We start from the raw sequence: 10,551 nt of genomic DNA on the forward strand, positions 1-10,551 counted from the left end.
ATTGATTCCTTGCTCGTTTATTCTCAATCAACTTTGCTTGAGTACTTTCTCCTGTGGTGTAACTTGAAGATTTTTTCAATGAAACTAGTTGATTTTTGTGTTCTAATTCCGACTTACCAATTTGTGAACTGTTTAAAAACTAGTTGATTTTCGTACTAAGTCGTTCAACTTCCTAATTTGGACTGTCTTTCAACTAACCACCGTTTGGACTGTTTAAAAGCTATTTGATTTTTTTGCAAGTCTTTCAACTTAACAATGTGAGCTGTTTTGAAAACTAGTTGATTTCCAATTTGCACTGTTTAAAAACTAGTTGATTTTTGATCTGTGTTTCAACTACATGTAAACACTATTTTGACTATTTGAAAACTATTTCATTTTTGCACAAGTCTTTTAATTTCTTAATCTGGACTGTTTCAACATCAGTTGATTTTTGTACTAAGTCTTTCAACTTCCAATTTGGACTGTTCGTGGTTTTGTCATAAAGTATAATCGTTTTAAGATCAAGTGCTGGCGTATTGAAGACTTCTTCTTTTGTAAAGGTAATTAACACTAACAAAATACTTGAAGTAACTTGTCAGTATTTATTGGTAAATCAATAAAACGATTTAAAAAAGTCGTTGACTGTCCAACTTTGTTCATCACTCTCTCTTTCTCTTTCTGACTACAGCTACCAGGATTCAGTTTGTTTTTCTTTTCTTAGTTAAATTTTGTATTACTAGCGGGGTAAAAATAACGACAGCCCAAATTAGCATGAGACAAGCAGAACCTGAAGAATTCTGGTACTTGTAGTCAAGTGGCGTCATCATGCAATAGCCCTTTTCACGGTTAGTTTTTCTAATTTGCATAACAATGTAATCTAACGTGAATGCGAGGCAATTTCGGGTTAAAACTACAAAATAGCCTGAAATTGCCTCACATACATGCTGCATGATATTGTATTGCAAGTGAGAAAACCTAATCGTGAAAAGGGCTATTGCCCTATTAAAATCTCGCTCTCGGGTATTAGCCAATATCAAAATACCATAATACTCTTTATTTGCCCCGTCCAAAATTTTGCATAAGCATTGTTTTTATTTTCTCTTGGGACTTATAATGGTTCCAAGAGAAGCTTTCTGACTGGTTCACTCGATCTTGGTTTTCAGCTCAATTACCGTATGGCCAAATATGGAAACTGATTGCGTCAGGTGTTATCAAGTTGGAAACTGATTGGCTTTAATTTCCAAGAGTCCAAGAATTCACAGTTTATTGAAAATTTAATAAAGCAGTTATAGGGAAGATATCGTTGACGTCTGAATTGGCTGTCGAAAAAGTGTCTTTTGTTCCTGTAGTTGGCATATTTGAATAACATAAGCAATGTTTGTAAATAGATATCTGCCCTATACCATTCGCGCTTGTTGGATAGGAGACTGGTGATAGCCAATTGGGCGATAAGTGCGCCGTTGGCTATTTACCAACGCAACCAAAGCGCGCTCGTGGAATAATTGTTGAATAAGTGTGACTCCCTTTGCGTGGGCTAGTCTCATTATTATTAATTCATTCATTCATCGTTTTAGCGGAGCTCCGCAAGCGCGTGGAACGCCATTGGTAACAAAATATGGTAACCTCATGGTAACCCATCTGTGTGAGAAAATTTGGTTTTGGTCACCGTACGCCCGTACGTCCACCCATCCATGTATGCCAATGTGAATCTCTGTGATGCAACCCGCGTTTTTTGGCCGAAACACCTTTGATATGACATCCATGATATGGTTAATTGACACCTGTCAAAACAAGGTATCCGTTGACCGGTATCGCCGGCTCAAGTTTAAAAGTTCATCGAAGTTAGCTGTTTTTTTCTTTGGTTGACCGCTAACTAGGTACTGGTTTTCGATTGGATCGCAGGCTCAAGCCAGGTTAACAAATAACACGGGAGGTCCGCTTTTAGGCTTTGGTAAATCTATAGATGATCGTTGTAAATTCTGCCTCACTTTCATGTCTCGTCTCCTGTAGGGCGCTGAGTATTGACATAAATTATTTGGTTCTCTAGTTCATACTTTGTCAGTCTTGCTTGCAACTGCTGAAGTTGCTTGTCTAACTGCAATGACTTTTGACTTTCATTTCACGCTGACCTACCATTGGCCGTTGTTAACTATTTCCCTTTGCAAGCCGCAGTTCTGGCCAAGTAATGGCCGGAACCGGAAATAGGTCTGCGCCTTTAATTAATTCATTCACACTGTTATGTATCTAAATTCTGCTCGAATGTCATATTTCGTACTCCGTGCCGCAATGAGATAGACACGTGTACATATCGAAGATAAGCGGAGATTTTTTTTTCTCGTTCATATTTTTGTCAGGTTCGTCTTACTGCGATTATCTCTTTTGACTGCTGTTCATATCCATTCCACAGTTGTGCCCAACTTCTGGCTGTTTTTGACCAGAAATAAGTCAAACAGTTCCTTATCATCATTAAATAATTTATTAACATTTATAGATCTCTAATTTCTGTCTGTCGTTCATATTTCGTCCTCTGTGGCTCACGGGATAAGACGCGTTTTAACCTTGACTGCATGTATAAACCTACTTTTTTCCTTCATTCACTTTTTTTCTGGCTTGCAATTGCTTAAGTTGCTCGTCTGACTGCGATTATCTTTTTTAACTGCCATTTTATTTCTATTCCGCAGTTTTAACCCACTTCTGGCCTTTGTTAACCGGAAATAAGCCTGCACCCTTTTGCGTTGTTCACAGGAAATAATAGTATCTCATATAAATCTTCCTCCTGTACCATCGACATTCCCCGTGGCTCACGGAGTAATCAGTGACTACATACCAACATTTTTTCCTTCATTCATATTTTTTTTCTGGCTTGCTTCCAACTTCCTAAGTTGCTTGTCTAATTCCAATTATCTTTTTCAACTGCCATGTTATGTCCATTCCGCAGTTCTGACCTACTTCTGACTGTTGTTAACCGGAAATGTATCTGACCCGTTTCGTTGTTAACCGGAAATAACAATTCACTATCTAAATTTTGCCTCTATTTCATATCCAGCCCCCGTGGCTCACTCAGGAACGAGCAAGCAATTCACAAATATGCCGCTGAATTTTCTTACTTCATTTGTTAACCGGAAGTAAGTCATCCCCCTTTTGTGTTGGTAACCGGAAATAACAAATCACTATCTAAATTTTGCTTGTTTTAAGTGCCCACCCCTATGGTCAAATGGATAGATGCGCTGTTCAGATGCGGACGAGGGGTTTTTTTTCCCCTCGTTCGTGTTTGATATGCGTCTCCTGGCTGGGGGGTGGGCCCACCTGTCCTCCAGGGATTTTGCTTCTCTCGACCAAAATCCTTCACGCAGCCTAAAACATCTCATTAGGATGCAGGACTGCGAATAACCTGGACCCGAAATAAGAAATAAGTAAAAGCGATTAGCTAACTGGTTTGCTTTCAGTTGGCGTCAAGTTCTCTACGTATGAGTGCGGAGTCAGTGGGTGGAAAAGGCAGTAATTTATTTTCGTTAGAGCAAAAGTGCGAACGCCAATCTCCCTTCGGATTCAATTCACCTTTGATGCAAGCAAATTTGCGTAAGTAAAGTGGAGCTAACTTTGCGTTGAACAATTAACCGAATGCAGGTCCTAAGGATGTGTTCACGATTTAATGTCTTGTTTTCGATTCTTCCTTTGCACATTAGTGTTTCCTGTCTTAAAGTACGCTGGACGCTTCCAATTTTGTTTCATAAACAACCCAATGCCCTCATAGTCGTGATGTAAATCTTGCTTTTCAAAAGGCTTAAATAATTTTTGTGGAAGGAGCACAGTTGAAATGTTTTAAATTTGTGAACGTTTGTTAGTTTACATGATGCGAATTCCATTTTATTGAGAAGTCGTACATTACATTGACTTTGAAACACCTTATATTTTCCCCCTTTTCAATTTTGAGGTATCTTTTTGTTGCATAATTTGCAAAATGAAAAATACAAGGGGTTTTTTGGAATAAAACGTTTATTTCTTGGGGTTTTTCTTCTGGTCAGTGCTTAAAGTATACTTTCTTATTTTGATTGTTGTACAATTCATTCAATTCGTTCCCAAAAGAGTGAACTTGTGTTTTTGGCACCTCAGTTTGGGCGATGTGCATAATTAAGGATTCCTTCGTACCTCTGGGAAAGGTTGAACCAATAAAAAAGTGTCTTGCTTTTTTGACACATCGGTGCTGAAAAGATATGTTCAAGCTGCGTATGATGATATTTTAATCCACGCCCATTCATGTCTCGCATTGCAGTTATAAGACGTTCGGATGTGCATACGGTGTAGGGACGAGTTCACTGTCGATGGAAGAAGTGCTGCCGGAGGGAGAATTTTCTGTTTTGAAGCCTGCTAAACCAGTGAAGCTTCATCGTGGGAAGCCACAGTTTAATGAACAACTCTTTGCCAGTTTTGTTACTTGTGCGGACAAACAGAGTGAGCAGAAGTGAAGTACTTGGTTCATCTTTTTTTTTTCTGTCAACAAGTTCACGGCAGTCTTGACTCGACGGTAAGAATTTTCGAATGGCTTATAAGTTGAGTTTCGGTTTTGACCTCTAGAAGTTAAGTGACGGAAATGTCCTGCAAAAAGAACAAGTTGAAAGTTCTGAAGCCGTGATTAATCATGTTCTTTCCCGCTTTGAATTGACTATGTTGTGAAGTTCTGGAAACCGCTTTCTGGGAACCTTGAAGTTAAGTTAACCTTATTATTGCGATTTTGACGACGCCTCCGTTTCTTCAGTCCAACCCGAAGTACACGATGATATTTAAATGTAATGAAAATAGATATCCATAAAGGAGCCATTTTCAATATCTGCTTAGGGTATTTTTGACTACGTATTTAAAATCTTTCTCGACAAAATCTTGAAAAAGGATAGGTTCCATTTTATTTCATTTTTTTGATTGGGAGTGTTGGGTAATACGTTAATTAAAGCTTAAGTGTAAATAAAATATCTCCTGGCCACTGCGTGGTGTAATTCCTGTTCCATTCCTTAGTGCTTCGTACGGCGTGCGAGACCAATGTGATTCCTCACAGGATAGGTTAAAAATATTGTTCACTGCCCCGGTCAAAATCCGTTAAATATCTTAAGAAAGTGACATTCCTAAGCTGTATTCGGTCGGGTTTTTCTAATTAGCACTTTCGCCAAGCCTTTAAAATCAGAAACACAAACCCATGCTACTACAATACAACAGTTAAAACACTAGGGGCTGGGGGCCTCAGCACCCCCCCCCCCCCTCCCTCACTTTCTTCCTTTTCTTCGTTGTCTTCTCCAAACCTCTACCTGCTCCCCTCACACTCCCGTGATCCATACCAAAACCTTGCCCTCCCCGCTCCCTTTTTAAAACGTACTCCGCGTCCCCTGCTGACAATCTCCATGCAAGTCATCTTGTCTGAAAATGCGCGTACAAACTCATTAACGTTCTGCAAAGGCAGCAAAGAGTTTCCACTCTTTGAGTTGGTGTTCACAACTCGGTCAGCTTAGTTGAAGTGAATGTCATTAGCTTTGTTTTCGTAAGGGCGTTTTTTTGAGGGTGGTGAATGCTCTTTTTAAAGTAAGGCCATTCAAATAAAGGTTATAGCTCCATTTCAGTTATTTGGCCGGGTTTGTTCCAGCTGTCGTGTGGGTTTTCTTACGTAATCATCTACAGAAGTCGCTAATTAACATTTTATTGATAACTACTACAACCGCGTCCTTTTAAAAACGCGATACATGACAAGTATCAGACGAAGATAACTATCAGAGCGCACTTTCCTTATTTCCACCGCTTTCATTTCTATAAGAAGAATCTCCCAGCCCTACCGAAAATAAATTTAAGCGGTGGGAAATACTGTTTTTGATCAAACTTGTTTAAAGAGTCTTGCGTCAGGAAAAAAAAGAATATTAGAATCGCTTTCCACTTTGAATTTTTTTAGACACGGCCGTCTTAAATAATTCAGTTGTGACGTTAATAACACTTAATAACATTAGTATAACAAAATTAATATTGCAATTAGTACCATTGTCACACTTAATTATTCAAGATGGTAGCGCCCGGACAATTTGCAGTCAAAAACAAGCGTTTCTGAAATTAATTTAGTTCGTATGCAAACGCTTTTTCAGAAAAACAATGCAATCAAATTTTATGGTAAAAAACGTTCCTGTGGTTTGAAGTATATCATTTGAGTGGAGGTTCTTTTTAAAGGACAAGAAATACTATAGGAATTTTTTTGCAGAAAAACTTCTTTTTAAGTACAATTATTTAGGTGATGATATACTCTCGCCTAGGTTTATGTCACGTGGCTCTGAACGCGCCACGCGGGGTGATTACAGTAAGGGCCCCAAATGAAATACGTACCTCCCGTTTTTGATGAAGGAAAAAATTAACTCCTTGAACGAAAATACAGCTTTGAAATACAGTTTCAAAGGGAACAAAAGCTCTAAGTTTGGGGGACACTTCACGATTGTTGGGAGGATTTCAAATCCAATTAACTTGTAAAAACCCAATGAAAACTAGTTGTTTATAAGCTGAGATATCGAACAGTTAAACTGCAACTCGCCACTAAAATTTTTTTCGCATAAATAAACTTGTTATTGTTGTACCTGGACTTTTCCTCGTGATGCTGTGTACTTTCAAAGTTTGAAAATTGTGCACCTTTTTGCCCACCACAGGACAGTAATAAAGGATAATGATTTGTGTGTTCGGATGTAGCAACAAAATTGACTTAGAAAATGGCATAGCTCTGCACAGGGTCCCTTTTTCCAACAATGATCTTCAGGGGAACTGCGTGAGAAGACGAAACAAAGTGTTACGATTTTGTAAAGAGACGGCGATCCTTCAATATATTCCCCGCGCTTATAAGAGAGAGGACTATAGTCGATAGCTTGCATACGTTCCAAATTAAGGTTCGCCAGTGTCTGCTAACTCGCCGTCTTCTTCAAAATCTGGCCGCAAGTCGAGTTGTGTGATTTTATTCCCTGATGTTTGATTGTTCCTTTTTATATCTTTTTACATTTGATTGTAGCTTTCAAGATGTATCATGTTCTCGATTGTAAGGATTCGAGTCTGTCGATCGAGTCTGACCTTTTTTCTCAATAAAGACACTTATTCACTTACTCACTCACCTACTCACTCACTTACTCACTTACTCACTTACAAAACTAGACATGGGACTAGGTTAACTCCAAATTTGAGCCTGAAAATGGCATACTTTATTAATAAAGATCACCACAATGGACAACAAAAATTGGCAAAGCAAAAATATCTCGGACTTAGCGGTGTAGTCTGCTGTTCTTCAGAATATCGCAAACCGTGAGATGACGTCACAGCATGCTCCGAGGACCCAGGAGCCTTTAAGCGTGGGGTATCAGAGCAACCTGGAAAATTAATGTGATTATCAAAGTAAGGAGATTTTTCTGAGCAAAAAAAAAATCCTTTATGGTTTAGTTTTCGCACTTTAAATGACTTGAATGCAGCGATGATGCAACTAAGTCGCTCAACTGGTGGAAATAATTTAACCCAACTTGGCTCGTCAATATGACGCACTGTCCAAGTCCCTCATTCTTCTCGAATAGAGGATTTCGCCAAGACGTCTTCAGTAAACATTTAAAAGCCGAAATTATTTAATCTCTATGTTGTAGGATTTTTACGTTGTCATATCAAGAAAGAAAAGAAAACTAAGAGGACAAGAAATTAAACAGCGTTTCTATTTTTCACTGCCAAGAGACCCGTGTAATATCAGTCAGCGGTCACCACCATTAGTTTTCCTTTCACCCGTCGCCAAGCATCTATTGTTGCATCATAAGTAAATTCGCGTGCAGTGCCCCTAGAGGACTATGTTGAGTTACAAATGTGACTCAGCCAAGACACCGTCCTTATAATTTACCAACTTGCGCGGTTGGTGGGCATCAAAACTCCAACAAGTAAACCCACCGAAAAGAAAAGACTATTTCGACAAGCGCATTTGGACAAACTATGTGATGGATCTCACTATGAAAGAAAGAGAACGTCTCCGGGAAAACAATGAAGAAAAAGACGAACAAGACAAAAACGAAGAAAAAGAACTGAAGGAGAACACTAAGAGCGAAGCAACGACGAGAAGAAGTCGCATTGAAGCGGTTAAAGCAGCAAACAAATACAAGAGGTAGTGGACTCGGACGAGGAAGAAAAGGCGTCGGTCGAGGACATGATCTACAGAACACCAACACTCTGTACAAAATGAAAGAGAAGTGCGTATAAATCCAGGCATTGATCGTAGACCGTAGACTATTTTCTTGGGGAAGATCTCCCGAGACATTGAAGACGGATTTCTTTGCTGCAAACTTAGCCGACAAGAAAAAGACGAAACAACTCTCGGAGCGAAAAGAACAGCGAAACCTATCCATATCCAACAACAACAACAACCTATTCAATCTGAGATCGAGAAGTACTTCTGGTTTAGACAAAGACGGCAATCTACGTTCACAAACCAATAATACTGTGCAAGGCAAGATTAAAAAAAAAAAAAACAAGACGCAAAAAGCGGTGACAAACATTAAAAACATTCCAACATTATCAGGGAAATTATTTACTTCACTGTTCGTATGCTTCGACATACATCCTCAAAAGTGACCGTTAACTACTAATTTGATCTTTTCATATGTAACAGAACTAACTGATGATTCCCGTTAATTAACAATTAATTAACGCTCGCTTCTGAGGATGTGTGTCAAAGCATACGAAACGTCAAGTAAGTAATTTCAAACAATGTGCTTATTACGTTTCTGATACCGTTTGCGTCTTATTTTTTGATCTAGTACTTCTAGTTTAGGTAAAGAAGGGAATGAATAATGCCGTGCAAGAACAGTCACAATCCCCTCTCCCTCACTTCGCAACCTCGTTCCCAGGGCGTCTCCCTTATTTGGGGGCGACTCTTTCCCTAAACCCCCCCCCCCCCCCCACCTGAGGGAAAAGCCCTGGGAACAAGGTAGCCCCCCTCAAAAACATATATTAAAATTAAAATTATTATAATTATATTTATATTATTACAATGGTAGTAACTTTTATAATTATTATAATTATATTTATATTATTATTATAGTTTATTATTAGAAACAGAAAGTATTTGGTTAGTTTGGGACCCAAAATGACTCGTATCATATTTTAATTCACACCTATTCTCTTCTCTTATTGCAGTTATAAGGCGTTCTGATGTACGAACAGTGTAGGGACAAGTTGACTGTGATTGCAGGAAGTGATGTCCGAGAGAGAAGTTGCTGAACCTACTAAACCAGTGAAGTTACATCATGGGAACCTACAGTTAATATAAAACACTCGGCTTTGTCAGCTTTTTAACTTGTCGCAAGCAGAACTGGTAGAAGTCTCTTGTTGTAGTTAACATGGCCGTTTCGGGATTGACTAGACGGTAAGAATTTTCAAATGGTTTATACGTTGAGTTTCGGGTTTGACTTCTAGAAGTAAACTTACGTGTTTGTCTTGTAAGAGGATCAATTTCAATCTTCTGAAGAATTCATGTTTTTTTTGTTTTATTTTGTTTTTTTTTTTTTTTGCGTTTGGAGTTTCGAAACGTCAGTCAATGTAATCTCAAACAGTCCTTCTCAGGACTACACTCGCCCGGACGATCGCACTTTACTTATTAATAATTATGATATGACTCCTGGGTTCAAACCATTTACCAGGAAGGAAGTTATTGTTCTAGTGTATTGAAATTTCTAGGGGATAAAAATATGCCTATATCTACAGTTTAAATACTAAAATAGGTTAAACAATGCTATGTTTAAGTGGTTTTGAACTATATTCTCGTTGGGTGCCCCTGAACAACATCAACAGAGCGGGTGGTTCGCCTGGGATGCGAACAGCGCTATAGTTGCTTCTGTAACAACTTTGTTTACCGCGAATCTTCCCATTTTAAAATCCCACTAGCAAGAATTTTCTTACCCTCCAAAACCCGGGCTTTGTAACTCTATTGAAAATGGGACGCCATTATAGTCAGTCGTGAAAAATGAGACCCCGTCCAGCGGCACATCCCCATTCGTCCATGATAGGAAGAACCCCCCTCCCCCCTCCCCCCGAGTGTAAGGACATTGGTGATGGCGATGGCGACGAAAACGTCACCGCCAAATAGAACGTAGCACATTCGTTACTGCTAGTCTTTCGTGTTTTTTTGCATCTCGCCCACTTCGTACAATTTTGGCGAATTATCCTAAAAATAATCGAATTAGCTCGAGCCGTTTCAGAGTAAGAATAGAGAATAAAAGATTCGCATTTTTATGCTCGGGATTCCAACGTCGTTCCTTAGTGATTTAAGTTTATTCAGCAATCAAAATTAAGAAAGAAGAACAAATCAATATAAATAGCAGAAGTCGGTGCCTTCCGCCATTTTCTTGGTTGTGTTATATTTAGTAAAGCCTGGGGCGAGTTCATAAACCCGCGGGAGAATGATCCGAACAAAATGGCGGAGGGATTTGAACATAAATAGAACTTAATTATGATCGGTCTGTTTCCTAGCACTTCGGTCCACAGCGAAGGAAGTGGAAAGATATGATTAATATATTTACGCGGCGTAACGATTAAGATTTC

At 38.9% G+C, this 10,551-nt stretch overlaps 1 long non-coding RNA gene across 4 annotated transcripts in view; it reads left to right on the forward strand.

Annotated features, from left to right (window-relative positions):
• The first annotated feature begins 10,409 nt into the window (after nucleotides 1–10,409).
• LOC138032952 (uncharacterized) overlaps nucleotides 10,410–10,551 on the forward strand; it is a 23,354-nt gene continuing 23,212 nt past the window's right edge. For all 4 annotated transcript variants that reach the window (XR_011128519.1, XR_011128520.1, XR_011128521.1 and 1 more), the window contains exon 1: nucleotides 10,410–10,551. This exon is cut by the window's right edge and continues 51 nt beyond it. This is a non-coding gene — a long non-coding RNA (uncharacterized lncRNA).

The sequence above is a fragment of the Montipora capricornis genome, chromosome 14 (assembly GCF_036669925.1).
Source record: "Montipora capricornis isolate CH-2021 chromosome 14, ASM3666992v2, whole genome shotgun sequence".
NCBI lineage: Eukaryota > Metazoa > Cnidaria > Anthozoa > Scleractinia > Acroporidae > Montipora > Montipora capricornis.